Source organism: Alosa sapidissima, chromosome 20, assembly GCF_018492685.1.
Source record: "Alosa sapidissima isolate fAloSap1 chromosome 20, fAloSap1.pri, whole genome shotgun sequence".
In the NCBI taxonomy this organism is placed as follows: domain Eukaryota; kingdom Metazoa; phylum Chordata; class Actinopteri; order Clupeiformes; family Clupeidae; genus Alosa; species Alosa sapidissima.
In genome coordinates this window covers 5,885,315-5,903,957 of record NC_055976.1, presented here as the reverse complement: position 1 = coordinate 5,903,957, position 18,643 = coordinate 5,885,315, and the positions used below count along the sequence as shown (strand labels likewise).

Here is an 18,643-nt window from a genome sequence, read left to right as displayed (position 1 = left end):
AATTGGATAACACTAGACCATGTTTACTTTGAATGATTTCGTACTTCGACGCAATGGGATAACACTATGACCAATATGTACTGTCCTCCAACGTTGCAGCGCTGTCTTCATATGTTTAGCTGGTTCCCAGGAATGTTGGGGAAAAAGTAACGTGCATCATTGCTCTTTGCCAGAGTGTCTTGCAGAGACAATTCAATTGTGCTCTCGCGAGAACTCTGGATTTCCAGGGTATGTTTCAACACACTTTAGGTCAAAATCACACCAGAATTCTCTTTTATGCTTTGGCAATCATCTATGGAACGTTTTAAGTACAATGGTTATGGTTTCAATGCATCACTTGTACTTGCAGCTTTGTGCAACTTGTACTTGTTATGTAATCACCATTTCAAAATTATGTCCTTTGTTATGCTGAAAGTCTTCACATTATTGTTAGTCACAAAGGATGGTGCACTACCAATACAGCTGGCTAAGATGAATTCCTTCAACAGCCTCAATACTGCTGTACAACAGTTAAGCATGCCATATTAGACTTCAGAAATTCTCACAGCAGTAACTACAACGAGTACACGCTCATGTGTTGACCATTGCATTGACCAAGTCAATGAATGGATGTCCCTAAACATTCTCCATCTTAACAAGGACAACACTGAAGTAACCATATTTGGGGGGAAAAGAGGACACCTCAGGACACCAAAGGGCTCAATACAAAGCAGAGGACACTGTTGAAGTTTTAATCACTATCAATTATGACACCACGATTTTTTAAGAGTCACATGAAGGCAATAAACAGCTTAAATATTCCCAAACTAAGAGGTCTTATGACACAACATGATTTAGAAAAACATATTCATGCTTTTATTCAGTAGGATTAACTACTTCAATGGCCTGTTTACTGGCCTTCCCAAAAAGGCAATTTAGCAGCTCCAGGTGGTACAAAACACAGCAGCGAGGGTTCTAACAAACACCAAGAGAACAGAACATATCACACCTATACTTAAATCCCTGCACTGGCACAGAGTCATGACAGAATTACTTTTATAGTATGCTGCTTGTCTATAAATCTTTGAATGGTTTGGAACCAAAACACGTCCTGGACATACTACAACCCTATGCACCACCGAGACCTCTTAGATCACAGGAGAAGCACTTGTTGAGGTAAATCCCTGGTCAGAACCAAACATGGAGAAGCAGCATTCAGCTACAAGAGAGTTCTGCTTTGGAATGATGAAATTAAAGGAGAATTCCGGTGTGATATTGACCTAAAGTGTGTTGAAACATGATACCGAGTGTGAACGTATGTCTCATAGCCCACCTCGGTTTGTCCCCTGCACTCCAAAATCTGGCGCTAGTTAGCCGATGCTACCAAATTCTTACTCGTAGCTGGACTTATCGTGACTAAATTCAAGATGGCTCCAAACGCTAAACTTTGTGAAGATACTGTCTGCATAAATCGTCTTGTAAGTAAAGTACCAGTGCTTTTTCAAAGTTCTCAATGTCTCGTTTTAAATGTCAGGGCCCTCGGAAGTCTACCAATGAAGTATGGAGATACATTGAGCCTCGTAAATGGTGTAAAACAGTGATTTATTTGCATGGCTATCCCAATGCCGAAGCACCACCATTGAAAAAGCTGTTGGTAGCATCGGCTAACTAGCGCCAGATTTTGGAGTGCAGGGGACAAGCCGAGATGGGCTATGAGACATACGTTCACACTCGGTATCATGTTTCAACACACTTTAGGTCAATATCACACCGGAATTCTCCTTTAAATATGCTCCAACTGCCACCATTTTTAAATCACAACTTAAAACTAAACTATTCACAGTTCGTAAACTTAGAATGTTCATCTATTTATTTAATCTTTTTTTTATTTAATTTTACCTGTCTGCACTTTATGTTTATAACTTTTCAATATGTTTTTTTTTTTAATTTATTGTTATGACTTTTAGTGGTCCTTTTTCTATTTTACTGTATTTTATCTCATTTTACTTGATCTTATTGTTTCAGCTGCACTGAACTTTTCCATTTTATTAATTGCCTCTCTTTTTTTACATTATTTGCTAGCTTCTCTGTCTGATGGTATGAAGCACATTGAATAGCCTTCATAGTGCACAAAATCCCCAAATAAAATTGCCTTGCTTTGCCTTGCCTTTGTAGTATATAGAGATAAAGCAGGAGAGGGCCCACAGAGTTAGGGAAAGCCACGCCGCATAAGAGCCGTAAAACAAAGAGCAGACAGGCCCAAACTCCTTGGGGGAATGACCAAGCCACACTTGTCATCAGCTACAGATGCCGGCACCCCAGTCACAGGCCCTTGTGTTTGGTAAGCAAGAGATGGGGCAGGAGATGACAGACAGCAGGTCCCCAGAGGATACAAGGAGGCAATACAGTTGCAGAGGGCTTTTCCCACATCAGTTTTGTCCCTTTGCGACGAGAGACTTGTGTTGACTTGACAGTAGTCACACTCTGTCTGAATTGACAGTGCAAATGCAAACTCAGCGATTTCAAGAGGAGGAAGGGAGAGAAAGGAGGAACAATATATACAGTATTGACATTGACGTCTGCTGTTGAATACAAACAAAGATTAGGAGGTCATCAGGAAATTGATGATATGAAGTTGTAATTGTGAAGTTATAATCCTGCTTTTGTCTAAACTGGGGAATCTACCAACATTCTCCCCTGATGTGGAAACAGACCATTGTATCAAAATCCTCCACATTAGTTTGCTCTTTCCTCTACCAGGACAAAGATTACGCAAAATAGGAGCATATAAAAAGTGTAGTCCACGGCTCAATATTTCCACCTTGGAACCGCACAGATCCAACTACAGTCTCAAAAAGGTGGTACCAGATAGCTTGGTATTGGTTCCTTAGGTCTGTGATCAGAAATCCATCAACTGGTGGTATGGTTATGAAGGGATATTTTTCATGAAATAAAACTCCTAAATATGTAATTATGAGGAACGAAGATGAGTTGTCAGGGGTTATTCAGTGCCTGGAGTCATCATAAATTATTTTGATTATTTTACAATGAATTATGCTCTCTTAAAATTACTGTACTGTACACTACTGTAACACCTAAATTCAGTTATATGTTCAGTATTCAGTTATGTTAATTGAGGTGAATGGCAGAGTGATTGATTATGATATTTAAATAAGCCCAAAGCAGGCCTATTTCTGCACACTAGAACTACTGGTGCTTCAAGATGCTGCAGATCATGCACTGAGGCTTTAGGCTACCAAGAGCAGTCCCCTTGCAACAGTTGGAAGCCAATACCCGAACAATATAAATCCCCCCTCCTCCCCTTCACTAAAATAACGCTAAAAAAATACAAAAATACTGTTGGTTACTTTACATTACAGGAAGGGTCAGGATAAGTGTAGACAACTGCCATATTGCTGTTATGAACACCCCATACATGTATATTTCTATGGAGTGCTGTTTCCTCATTAGAAAGTCTCTGCCAATACTACAGAGTCAGACCAGACAGCCTAACCCTGCACCACCACTTTAAGCAAAGGATTAATCCTAGCCTGATGGATGATGTATGAAAGTTTCCTAAACTGAGTGAAGTCCATCTTAGCCCATTTTGACCTGCTTTAGAATATTTTATCATGACAGGGGCAACCATGTAATGAAATTGCAATTACCTGACAATATTTCTTTCAACTAAGAATGACATAGCATGAAATGATCATTCCTCTGAGGACATTAAAGACTCTATTTATGGCAAGAATATTCGTACAACTTTACATTGTGGATTTTTAGTATTTTATCCAACCTTTTCACACTCTTAAAGTGATTTTTGTCAACATGTCACCATGCTGCTCGTAAAAATATATTTTCAGTCTATGGACAAACACTTACGCACATACCATAACTGTAGTTGAACAAGAGCAATTTAAAATAGAGAAAGACGCTCCAAGAGAAAGAGAAAGAGAAAGATGCTCGAAGTCTTTGTACTAAAGGAAATTAATAGAAACATAGCAAATACTGAGCAAAAAGCATCATCAAGCACGATAAGCATCATCGTTGACTTGAAAGTTTTCAATTGACAAACTGTAGTTGGACAAGGACAACTGTGATTCATCCATTGCATTTTTTCTTGCTTTACCACCGAATCTCAACACAGAGTACATTAAAAAAAAAAAAAAACAGTACACCACAGGCCTCTATGCAACCTCCATTTTAAGAAAATCATACTGGAGTTCATTTATTCAATGCTCTAGTGATCTATTGAGACTGTTTTAAGTCACACATAACTTCAGGCATCGGGACAACGAATAACAAAAGCCAGCACTTGTTGCCATGGAAACTTTGCCATGCAAACGAAGAACTGAAGAAATGAGTGGGCACTCAGAGAGGATAGATTAATCTCTCCTTTAGAATCTTGAACAAAAAACTGTTAAAGGAAAGATACAAAAGGGAGATATTCATGGTATTTTACATTACCATGATGAGAATAGAGAAAAGCAGGTAGGCCTACATATGTCCAATCACCTTGAGAATAGAACAGAAAATAGAAATGATTTTCATGAATACAAGAAACAAGATGCACTGGATTGAACTACAGACTAGGCCTACATGTTGTCAGCAAAATAGTGTTATTAGCATGATATTAGCAAATCTTCATTAATTGATTGATAATTCATCAAACAATTTCAGCAATCTAAAAGCATAATATTTAGTTTGGCAAAAACACAACAAGAAGTTTCCCCTGATACAAATAATTACTGGTAATGTTTGAAAAGAAATAGGCTAATTCACATCTCCATTTTCCCAAGTTGAAAATATAAAACAAACCAACAAAGACAACAGTAGCATGTTAGGAAGCTTTTATCAAAGCCAACTGTGATGTTGGTTTCTGCATACCGAAAGCAGAATACAAAAGTTATCTTAAAAACAACAATAAAAACAACAACAACATTCATCACCACCTAGATTTTGTCTTCTGTTCTCATTAACATTGAGGTAAATACTCTATGCTGAAGGCCTACACAAACTAATGGTGCACTGCCACTTTAAAAAGCAGTTGTTACCTCCACCATGGAGGTTATATTTTCAGTGGTGTTTGTCTGTTTGTCTGTGTGCAAGATTATGCCTATAATACATGTTTAATGTTTTTGGTGGAAAGGTGTAACATGGCATTTAGTTTCATTAGTTTCAATGCTCAGCTAACTTCCTGACACACAATTCACCTGTCCCTCTGAAACCCACCATGAAAGTTAAACTTCTTCAATGTAGTAATATAAAATTAGCCTGGTCCCACTCGACTGTATCTCAGTTCATTTTATTTCAGAGACAACACTCTGGCTCTGATCAACATTTCCCTCAGCCACCAAGACGACGTACCACATAGCTATCAACCCTCCCATTTTCACCTGGTTTTTCATGTATTTAGCTTTTGTTCTGCTGTCTTCCAGTTTTAACATTTTTCCTGTAAATATCACACATTTTTCATCCTTTCATAACTTTAGCATTACCATTAGACTTTATATTCTCTCTCTAGACGTTATAATCTCTGTAGTGAAATTGTGTCACTATACTACCCTGCCAGTGAACATAATGCTAAAGCAGAAAGGATGAACTTTGTTTTATTTGCTTTAAGTTGCAAGAGTGTCATTTGAATGATTACATAAGAGAGTGGCTTGGTTGTCATGAGAGCAAGTAGATTCCTAGCTTGTGCACACCTTCGTAGTCTATTATTTTTGCTGGTGGCAGAGGGATAGAATAAGCAATGTTTAAAACAGTCCCGTATTTATAGGTGGAATGCCAGGAAATCTCCCTTATATTAAAAGCAAATTCATCTTTGCATGTATTGGTTAACACAGGACACATGCTATAAAGTATTTTCAGGACTTGCACTCACATCTTTAAAGTCTTAAAAGTAAATGCAAATGCTGTATCAGTTCCCACTTAGAAATTGCAAAGGAAATAATTTGCATCAAGCAATTGTCAACAATAGAGTTATGGCATTAAATGAACAAGATCTCAGATACATGCTTCAAACAGAACTTGGCTAAATGTAACATCTCTCACGTGTGTATTTCATAACAGGCTGTTTCCCCAATTTCACTTCCCGAGATGCTCAAATTTATCACTATATCTCGCTCTTCAATGGCCAAAGATAAGTCCTGATGCATGAAGGAATAAATTAGGTTACAGTCCCTCTTTCAAGGACTCATCCCTTTATTAATATGAAACCTTGGCAAGAAAGCTGAAATAGCTTTTAAATGAATTTAATAAAAGCTATGCGATTAGCTAATGTGGACTGGCATTTTATCATGAATTTTATTAAAGAACCTGAATCAACCTAATGTTTTTTCAGTGGTTGGAAACAGTTTTACAGTGATATGCTTTTGTGGCCCCACCCCCATTGTGAGTGTTATAAACAGAACTCAAAGTCAAAATGTAGGTATGAATCGTGGTGTATTATAGCTCTGTGATATTCCCTTTACTAATATGTTATGGTGGATTTACAAGAACATGTGCATACAACTACTAACTGACATCAAAAGTACTTGCAGTGTCAGACTACAATTTTCACAGAATATATAGTGCAGAACTAAATATTTGACTTAACACATGTAGGTGGCCACACGCACACATGTATGCTTTTTGAAGCAGCACGCCAAACAGACGTGTAATATTGACCATGTGTGGATGGGAGAAGCTTCAGCATATCAGCCAATTTATTTTACACTTGAAGAAATGTCCTGTGTGAAAATAATGAGCAAATGAAATAAATATACAAGTAAACTCATTTGATCATTCTAGCACTAAAAGGAGAAGGGCAAGAGACACAATGTGGTCAATAAATAATGAGATAATCATACTTTCAGGGAGGACGGGAGAGAAATCAAATGTATAAGCCTGGGATAGCATCTGTTGTTGGTAGTTTTGATCATAGAAATGTAACCTCCCTTTCCAGCCAAGATGAACATGGACAGACAAACACAGAGACCAACACACACACACACACACACACACACACAGTCCCTTTCTCTCCCCCCCCCTCTCTCCCTCTCTGTCGCTCTCTCTCACACACACACTCGTAATCAAACAATTAATAAAATTGTATACTGAAATCCAGCAGTTGAATTCCGTTTAATCTCCAATTCTGTTCGAACTAGAAAGACAGTGGTGCAAATCATTTGCTTGTTTTACATCGCATCACATGTCAACTATAATGATGGAAGCCCACACAAGATTCCAACCAACAAAAAAAAGAAGCAAGCGTATGTCTCGGTAAACCCACGAGAGCAGCAGCCTGTGAAGCAAAACAGCTTTTCACTTTCATGATTTTTTTTTAAAAGTTTCAAGCAAAAATTCTCCATTAGAATGGCAGCATGAAGCACAGTTCTGTGGCTCTAAAGCTGTTTGAAGACATAACTTTTCTTTTTAATGTTAGGAGTTCATTTCTTCTATACGAGATGTTGATACAGAAAGATGGATGAAAGCAATGGCGGTTTCAAAGACATATTTTATTAGTTAGTATTTACTCTAGATTCCTTACATTATTTTTCCATAAACTAAACAAGGCTTGTGAGGCACTGAAACCAGTAACCGAGAATTGGAATGAGAAACTTCATAATCATCTTGGTTTAAAATAAGCTGAAGCCTTCAAATCTTGAAACTGTCAACACAAAAACAGGTAAATTATATATTGTTTAGGTTGCCAATTATACTGAGAGTTATGTCTCAGAATCGATAACACTTTACTTGACAGATAGCAGTCCTGTGTGTTTGTATGTTAATAATTAAATTTTACTACAGTGCATCAATGACGAATAACCTTGCTCTCAGTTCAAGGTGAAAGAACATGTCTGGTAACTATGTACAAAAAGGGATATTCTGATTGATTTTATTCAGTCAAAAAGAACATGTTCTATTGCAAGAGATAGATGAGAAATTAGAGAGAAATTGACGACAATCTTGACTAATTCCTTGACTCTTCTGATAATCACATCTTCATCTTCTATGAACTGATCATAAACAATCCATATACATTGGAATGGTATTCCACATGATAAATTAAATTAATTATTTTCAAACTGAAATCTACAAGGATGATTTAATCAAACAGGACACAGGAGAACAATCTGCTGCTGCCTGTCTGATTGATCCTTTGTGTAGTGTGGTTTCTCACAGCTTGAATATGCTTCAGCCACACTGTTTTTCAATGCCTCCTTTCAAAATGCCACTTAGGGGGAACATTCAAAACAAAATTGGGCTGCCTTTGTGCATGCAGCATTGACCAAAATGAATGAAACCTTACTGTATCTGAGTATGATGCTAAATGACAAAAAAAGAGGACAAAGAGAGGTGAGCTAGCTTGACAAATAGCAGAAATTATGTGTGGAGGAAGATCCAGGGAGATGGCAGTCCTTCACAGCCCACTTGATTTAAGCTGCAGTGATACCATCAGAGATCCCCCCAGTAGTCTACGCTGTTCTAATCCATCACTCACAGGGGAAGACAGCGTAGTATAGTGTAAGGAAGGTGCAAACTGATGTAGGATGGCTGTGCCTACACATAAAGCATATGGTTTGGTTCTATTAAGTGCTGTATAAGGCAAGCCATTATTCAAGTTAATGATAAACTGAAATTCAAGATGTCAAGACTGGCACTTTTGTCTTTTCTTCAATGCCATTTCGAAAAAGAGGTTTGAAAGCTTTAACTTAGCATTTAATTTTCATCATGAACTTCGCTAGGCAATTCTTCCCTATTTGAACTTTCAGCAAAACAATTCTATTCTCAATGGGTTCAAACTGCACATCTTAAGGAAAACAATATACTCAATGCAATGAAAGCTGTGGCGCATCAACAGTGCACATTACCAAAAAGGCCAAACATTGCACTCTAAGATTAGTTTTGCTAAAGCTTCCCAGGACTTTGAAATGTCTATACTGTATATACATAAATTAAATACTGAAAGACTTTTGGTGACAGGTCCTATATGCACAAAGAGGAAGCTTTCCTGAAAAAATGCATTTTCTAAATCATGACTTGTCCTCGTCTTTATTGTTGTCTGGTGAAAGGATCACAGGTCACAGATTACACTGTTACTCAAGGCATAAACAAAATAAAGTATCAACCTCAGGATACAGGTAAGTTCAACTGCAGTCAAATACAGATGGGTAAAGAAGAGTGAACAGAGTAGGTCAACAAAGACTAGTGGTCATGGCCGAAGGGGTAGAAAGTAAATAGAAAAACTACCCTATTAGAGTGGTATTACCACTCCAATTTATAGGTTCCAAGTACACAACGGCTCTATACGACTAAAGGTTTTATATGTTTAATCTAGAAAAAAAAGCATTGGCCCAGCATACTGTTTGATACAAGATGTCGAATACAATATGTGCTTCTGGGCATGTAAACATGAAAACTGCAGTGGAAAGGGATATGGATCAGTCTTTTTCACTCTCAACATCATTTTTGTCTGGGCCAGTATTAGTCTAGTGCATGCTGCTACTAATCCACGAGTGCTTAATCACCCAACACTTAAATTCTGAATCAATCAATCTGTGGTTAAACTTTTCAGAACTCCGCTTGTGAAGTCTTGTACTGATAATTTGGATCAAGTCCTCTTGATTTAATTACAAACCTGGAAAACAACCAGCGTTCATTGAAACCAAGTTATTTCTTTGCATGGTTGCTATCTTATGTCCAGAGTGGTCACCAAGAGATATCAGTGCTTTTAACTGATTACAGTATTAAAATGCCGAGAGTGGTCACCAAGAGATATCAGTGCTTTTAACTGATTACAGTATTTCATTTGCTCTGGATTCACCCAAGATGAGACGTAGAGATGTGGAAAGAACACCTGCTTGATTGTGATAATGAATTATTTATCTGTGAATGTCAATGACTTAGAGATGAGCAAAGCAGTGGGGTTGACAGTACAAAACAACACAAAGCAAAATAAAGGCACAAATGTCACAAAAATCCAGGTAGGAGGTTTCTGACTCCTTTGGATAATATTATTTGGGATAATAATTCAATTGACCGTTCGCAAAAGCCACGCCCCCTAGTTATTGTTACTACGCCCGTCAAACTCAGAACGGAGTTGTCTAGAAATTCAATGGTACAGTAGCCTCTGTAAAAGTTACAGCACAAGAGGCTCTTTTAGAGAGCCACGGACCTAAATTCATTTACAATCATTTACAATCCGTTGAAAGACTGCAGTATGACATGGAGACACATGTATAAAAACTCATATCTAGCTTTTTTGGGTGACAAACTCAAAAACGGGAGGCGAGTGTGATTCACTAATATTAATATTAGCTGTGCTAGATAGACTTGCATGTATGTTACAAGTAGGGTTGGGTATCGTTTGGGTTTTATCCAATACCGGTGCTAAATCGATACTTTTAAAACGGTGCCGGTGCCTGAACCGGTACTTTGTTTTTAAAATGTTTTAAATTAAAATGGTCTAAAGCATGAATTGCTTTTTTTTATTGATAAGACAAATTTGAACATGAAATTGAACTGTTATATTCAATTTACTATCAATATCTCATTGCTCTTACGAATAATACATTTAAATGTTAAAACAGCTTGCCATGCATGCACACACAATGGTAAGCTCTGCTTTCAAGTTTACCCAGTGTAGGCGGTTTGCCATAAGGTATGTTAAAACCACTTGCCATAAAACTGTCAGGTCATGGACAACGGCATTTGCAAGCAAGCTAATCTAACAGGGACTCTACTTTCCAGTTAATTCAGTCTGTTCCCAAATGCTTCAAGAAATAGTCATGTCTTAACCCATAACACGCAGTAGTTTTGAACATGTTAGGCTACATGTCAGTGTTGAAGTGTTTAGATTCCCAGCGCTAGGCTAGCAGGCATTTTAACAGCAACTATGGCTATGCGCCAACACCAGTCAGCTGAGTTTAATTAGCGATAACGTACGGAGATGGTTTCGTAGCCTGTCTGCTGGACTGGATGGAATTTCTAACAGGGTTTTGAAATCCTGCACTGCTCAGTTAGCTCCTGTCTTCACGTATATCTTTAACACATCATTGGCTCAAGAGACAGTTCCTACTTGCCTCAAGCAGTCTGTTATTGTTCCAGTACCGAAAAATAAAAGTCCATCATGTCTGAATGACTACTGCCCAGTAGCCCTCTACAGTGATAAAGTGTTTTGAGAAGCTTGTGAAAAACATTATCTGCTCATCCCTCCCTGCCTCCTTCGACCCCCTCCAATTTGCTTACAGAGCCAACAGGTCTACAGAGGATGCCATCTCAAACCTCATGCACACCACCTTAACTCACCTGGAGGAGGGGAATGGGAATTATGTGAGGATGCTGTTCATTGACTTTAGTTCAGCATTCAACACGATAGTACCTCTCACCTTGGTCACAAAGATGAAGGCCTTAAGACTGAACACCACCCTGTGTCACTGGATATTTGACTTCCTCACCAACCGTTCACAAGTGGTTAGAGTGGGGGGTCTGACATCTGACTCATTAACCATCAGCACAGGTGCTCCCCAAGGCTGTGTTTTGAGTCCACTGCTGTACAACATCTACACACATGACTGCAAAGCCAACAGTAGTCATACCTCCATCATCAAGTTTGCAGATGACACAGTGATCTTGGGCCTGATTAGTAACAACAATGAACAGCTCTACTTGGATCAGGTTGATGAGGTGGCACAGTGGTGTCAATCTAACAGCTTGACACTGAATATCACTAAAACCAAGGAAATGGTAGTGGATTACAGAAGGCAGCAGCAGAACTACAGTTACACCCCACTAATGATCAGCGGGCAACCTGTAGAGAGAGTCACAAGTTTTAAATACCTTGGTGTCCACATTACTGAAGACTTAACATGGACTGTTAACACTCATTATTCCACTGCTTGGTTGAATTTCCCATTGTCCTACGTAATTTAGAACAACCATTAACCTTATGTTATCTGCACACCTATGAAGTAGATCCATTTTTTTGGCCGTATCACACTTGTATATTAATTCGCCGAACTCGTTGTGAAGTTTAAATGAACTGTCACGTTGCATCCGAGCTGTAAAATGCAGACGTTCAGAACATTGCAACATTGTAGCATATGACGGAGGTGGCTTTTAGCTAGATGGATGACAACAGGCTAAGTAAAAGCGATGTTTCAAAGCTAAAGTTCATCAGAATCTTGGGATACGCCCGCTTGACAATGGGAGAGATAGAACTAACGACTGGCCTTTGGCCGTAGCAACCATCCATTTAGAACTAGTAACGGTACTGTAATTTGTCCTGTGAGTTGAGAAATTAGTTGATATGTGTCGGAAGAAATTAGTTCTACAAACAAGACAGTTTTAGCTATTAAAACGTTTAAATTGTAACAGGAAATGAACACAACGCAAGTGGCAACAGTGGAATAAGTGGGATAATGGACTCCACGGTGGTCTGTTCACAGAAGTTAATGCACTACGAGGTTTAAACGGCCCTCCGCTTCGCGTCAGGGCCGTTTTACAACCGTGCATTAACTTCTGTGAACAGACCACCGTGTCGTCCATTATCCCTTACATATGTTCTGAAGAAGTCCAGACAACGACTCTACTTCCTTCGTCAGCTAAGGAAATTCAAAGTTTCTACATCCATCATGAAGGCCTTCTACACTTCAGCGGTTGAGAGTGTTCTAACTGGTAGCATCATCACCTGGTATGGGAACAACACAGTTAGAGATTGTAGTACTCTGCAGAGAGTAGTGCGCTCAGCTGAACGTACTATAAGAACTCAACTCCCTGCTCTACAAGATATCTTATTCCAGAAGAGTACTCCTAAGAGCCCAAAAGATTCTGAAGGACTCTTCTCATCCTAACAATGGATTATTCCTACCGCTGAAATCAAGAAGACGCCTATGTAGTCACAAAGCCAGAACTGAGAGACTCAGGAGAAGTTTTTATCCCCAGGCCATCTGAACTCTGAACTCACACTATACTGACTTTGACTCATTCACTCCTCAGCACTCATGACCCCCCCCCCCCCCCCCCCCCCACACACACACACACACCTACATGACTTTTAGCACTTTTACATCCCTCTCCCTATGCTACAGACCTTTTATTTATTTTCTTATTTCATCACACATCAAAACACACACACACACACACACACACACACACACACACACACACACACACACACACACATCTGACTTTCTCCAACTTTTGCACATCTCCATCATCACTGTCATCACCTCACATACATACAGCACACTGCTTGCTACAGTAAGCCTCTACATACTTGCTGCACACTGCCCCCCCCCCCTCCCTACATACACAGCACATTGTCTTCAGGATCTTCTCCAACACACATCCTCTACATACTTACAGCACACTGCCCCCACCTACCCACACACACACACACACACACACAGTCACTGCTCCACTCCCCTCCCGCCCACACACACATCTTCACTGTCATCACTCACATACATCATACATACAGTACTCTGCTTGCAATAGTAAGTCCCTTCACCATACTTGCAGTACACTCCCGCCCCCCCCCCCCCTCTTCCCTACATACACAGCACATTATTTCATGAGGAAGCTTCTCCAACACACATATTGCACACTGCCCTCTCCCCACATACACAGCACACTATCCATCTCCCCTGTCATCCCCCCAACACACACACCAAGACCCCTGGCAGTTGGGTTAGCCCCTTGAGCCGTGGATTTGCCCAAGGTTTCTTCCTTGGTAAGGGAGTTTTTCCTTGCCCCTGTTGCTCTTGGGTGCTCCTTGTTGGTGCCCCCCGCCCAATCCCAATCCTCCCCCACCTTTCTTATGCAGCCCTTGCCACTTAATCTACTAAACCCCTCTTCTACTGCACTTTTTACCCCCCCCCCCCCCCCCCCCGATAAATGCACAAATAGGCTGACACCAGACATAATTTCACTGCATTTCTTACTTCCAGTAACTATATGCATGTGACAATAAACTTCCTTGTATCCTTGTATCCCTGTCAAAGTTAACTTTGCTAACGTTTTGCTGAGCCTACCCTATGACCGACTAACTAACTAACCGTCAAACTCCCTTAATTTGTTGCAAACTTGAACACAAAAGGTCTTCAAAAGTATGTAGAAGGTGGTTACATTTATTTCCATTCCAATAACTTCACACATTACATTTCCGTTTGCAGTTGTAGGCTATGCTGCTTTAATTTCTTTGTTCCTACTATTTAGTTTATTTTCTTGAACTGCTATTTCTTATCCTGGACTGCTGGATAGAAAAGGCAACAACCTAGTAATTATGATAATTACAAAAAGTATTTATCTTAATATGAATTAATATTAAACTGATAGAAATGTATGAAGATATCTATAAAGGGGAAAAAATCCCATTCACCTGTAGTGTGATAATAGTGTCACCTATTGTGGTTATTTTCAGAACATTTGTCCGGGGTAGAGATTTTGGCACACATCCCATGTTGTTCAATGGAGTCATATTAGTAGTGAGATATTCTCCGCTAAATGAAGTGCATACAAATCTTACCCAGGACCTAGACTAAATGTAGTGGCACCACTACACTTACATTTTTGCAGCTAACCTTGAGAAACTGCCTGTATGCACTCATGTGCTGCCGCTATGCTTACTTCGGTCTTGCACTGCTGACTTAAAAAAAAAAAAAAAAAAATAGCTAGATTTGTGGATCTATGTTGAATCTATGCAGTCTAACACCCTCACACAAATGTTTCTCTATTTAATCTAGAACTCACCTAACCGAAACTGGCACAGGCTACACTTCATTCGGCCAACCAACAGTGTTATTCGGTTATTATTCACCAACACTATTACTTTGAGGGTGCATTATCAAGAGCGTAAACTGGACAGCTTCTGGTCTTTCTGGTATGTCCCTGGCAACGAGTTGCATTAGGTTGCAAATTCAGTGGTCTCCCTTTTAATTATGTGCATCATGTAAGCTACACACTCAAATACGTTACATAAAACAGAACAAAGAAAACACATTAATGTATCAGATCCACTGTTTATTGTGACTGCAACATTCTACCTTAAATGACATGGTAGCAGAACTCCTGTGCTATGTTACCATGGTAGTACAGCTTCTACCATGATTCTGTGTATTACTGAATAACTGAATATCAATAATCATCGATCATTTAATATATCTTGACCGATTAACCGGTTCTGTTTTGTGTAACATCTTTTAAGTGTGTAGCCTACACAATGCACATAAATAAAAGACCACTGAATTTGCAAATACGCTTCAAACTAGTGTTTCTTATTTAAGGGAGACTGGTACAAACACTAGTTTGAAGCATATTTGTCCCAAAAAAGATCAGCATGCCTGAACGCCTATAACTGCCCTGATATTCTCAACATGACTGCAGAAATTTGGTGTGCAATTCTGTTATGCACTGGAGGAAAATAATTATGGATTCATGCTGTGTTCAAGCATAATTTGTGTAAATATGGTGTAATTTACAAATTCAGATTGAACTAAATTTGGGCATGCAGACATGTAACACATATTAAAGTGGGGAAATTATTTCCACTTTTGACATATATTTCCAGGTGGTTCATTAAAATAAATGGTGCAGACTCAGTTCTACGCTTTACTGGCTTTGAGCGTCACTTCAAATTTTGACATGTCACAAAAAAGGCCCTTTTTGAGGGGCCTGCCAGGGTTTCCACCAATTAAAAGGGTGAAGGATCTGGGCAAAACATAAAGCTACTTCAAAATTGATTGTTATTTCCAGTTAGTCCATCTTAATCTGTTTAAATGGCCAAAAGCCATACAGCATTTCTACATGATGTGCATCTCATGTCTATTGGGGGAGAGAAAAAGGGATGCATTGATGTGGCCAGATTCATTTGATTCTGGACGTTACTGGAGGGTCAACTTTCTGTCAGTGTAGCAGAAACCAAGTAAAATTAATATCTGAGGTGAATGAATCCCCATCTTCAAATAAAGGTCTGTGCATATACTGTACGTCTACAATGAAAGAGTCTGTCTAAAATGAAAATTTGAGTGAGGAGATATGTCATCAACTGTGTCAAACATAGAAAAAGCTAAAAGTGCTAGACCTACTAGAGTAAAGGTAATGACATCAGGCTTCAGATCATGTAGCAGAGAATAGAAGAAGGGATCAGGAAAAGAAAATGGCCCCTGGGCAAAAATGTCTGTCTTGCACATGCAGAGCCTGTGGGTCGCTGCGGGCAACGTCCGTAGTAAATGACAGGTCCGGGTTGTTTCCTCCCTAGCATCTTGTTAAACTCCAGAGATCGAACATTAGGACTCACCCGCAAATGCAATCACACACAAGCCATGCCCTCTACATGAGACAGGCACAAGCAGGAAGCATTGCCGACTACAGTACATCTTCGATCCCCCTGATCATTATCATTGCACTGCTCTGTTTATACTGAATTTCTATTCAGAAATCATTTCACCTTGGGCATGGTCTATCTGATCCTGTCTGTCCATGGCAAGCTTGCAGTCCAACATCAAATACAAAGTGAGATGCAAGTCAAACGCCTTGCAGGGGTGGTTATATTTTGTAAACCTCAATCAAAAGAAGTTGAGAGTTCCCTCACTTCACACATATGCAACAACAAAAGGAGCAGCAGAGAAACCATCTGCTTCCCAACAGCAGTTTTGTTTGCTGATATTTGTTTGTGGGACACAGGACAACTTATGTGCCCTTGAAAGAAACCCTACTATTTCAACTGGCTTATAAAGACAGACATGAACAGATGCCTGAGGGGCGTCATGTGGATCTTGGGGAGAAAAATCACACATTTCTACTCAAACAAGCCTGGAGCAGCAATGGTAAAAGTAAATGAAAACACTAACCAGAGATATATTATGTAAAATACTGGTGACATTTTCTGATCCATATTTCAAAATTCAAATTATTTTATACTTTACAAAAACAAGCAAAAATTGCTTGGGGAAGTGACCTTAAATACCCTATTTAGTTTTTTCTTATGGTACAACCAAACAAGTGCAATGGTCACTGGACATTCCTTTAGTTTGAAAATACAGTACAAAAGCTAGATTTGCCACAAAAGCACAGTGAGACCTTTATATGTTGTATGCATGAACTCTAAATGAATGCTTACATGCTTAATTGCTGCCAAATGCACATTTTTGTTTTATTCAACAGAAGGACAAACTAAGATTAATGTGTATTGTTTTAAGACTATGCACTGATTTAAGACGATCACCTAGTGTGAAATTCACATGTTGATCATATTAAAGCAATCTGAAACTATGGCAAAGCTATTGCAGTACACGGCAAACAAAATACAAATGCATAAATTAAATCTAAGCTTTATGAATTTTAAACACCACAACTGAAAGTTTACTGCCAAATGCCACAGGATCCTCTCTGCAAATGGATTGCTTACCGCCTTATCAAATCTGGACTATAAACTTACTGTAGCTCACATTTTTTCATTCCACATGACATAAGCATATTTACAAAAACAACACATAACGCTTATTGTCCCTCAGTGGCTGATATCTCACGACAAAAAAATACCAGGGCTTCACAACATAAATAACACAACAGCCATTCATAAATAGGCACAGTAGATCTCTAGCTCCTTCCTGCGTCTGAATGCTGATGCCTAAACCCTTAGGGAGAGCTCCAGAGGCCGTAGCTGTGAGAAACATGAGGGAGCACATCTGGGGCCCAGCAGGTGCGTGAAGTCCCATGAGTAATGGTTACTGGGTAGTAAACTTCAGCAGTCCCTTGGCATCTCCAGACAGCCAGATAAATGATATTATCTCCTTTGTACTGAGCTGCGGGTGCTCACTGTAAATTCAGAAATGGACCTCGTCTTTTTGTTAATTTGGGTCAACGTGGCAATTAAGGGAAAATACCTCACCAATGTAGTGCAAACTGTTCTCTTGGCATTCACTTGGATGAGTGAATTCATCGTCATCATTATAGGCTTGGATAGTCATGCGTGTTTTGTTTTTTTTCTAAATCATACCAACTTTGGGAATATAACTTTGCTTTGCAGTTACCAAAACAAAAACATATGAAAAGACATAAATGGATTTCATATTTCACTTGGATAGCACTCACAGCAAATGTGGATATTGAAATGCTATAAAAGTCTCTTGGAGATGTGCTGTATGTGTCTTGTTTACATGTTTGCCAGACATGAGAAGGACAAGGCAAGGAGAGCCAAGAAAAGTGTCACCATCTAATCAACATTCTGCACAGCATTCTGGTCATATTATCCCTGATAAGCAAGCTTGGAGTAATTGGCAGAGATAACTTTTTATTTAAGCAATCATTATCTCCTGTGCCTGCCTGCAGAGTTTTAATTGTAATCATTCCTCCCCAAAATATCATTGACTTTCATATCACCTATCAGGTATCAGCTAAAAGATCTGAATAATATTAAGGTGTCCGACAAGGGACACTGAAGAGGGTAGCTGTGGGATTGTGAAAATTGAATTAATTGACTGCATCCAGAAAGTGTGTGTGTGTGTGTGTGTGTGTGTGAGGGAGAGAGCAAGCAAGTGGGTGAGCAAAGAGGGTCAGGTAAAATGCATTGAAAGTTTTCAGAGCTTTCTCCAATTCAGCCATTTCATGTTTTCATGAAAAGTAAAATGCCCCAGATAATAGTAATTTATCAAAATGTCTCAGTCATCTTTTCAGT

General features: G+C 39.2%; 1 long non-coding RNA gene across 4 annotated transcripts in view; it reads right to left on the bottom strand.

The window, feature by feature from the left end:
* LOC121694633 overlaps positions 1-18,643 on the bottom strand; it is a 146,736-nt gene that overhangs the window by 114,675 nt on the left and 13,418 nt on the right. The window lies entirely within an intron of this gene.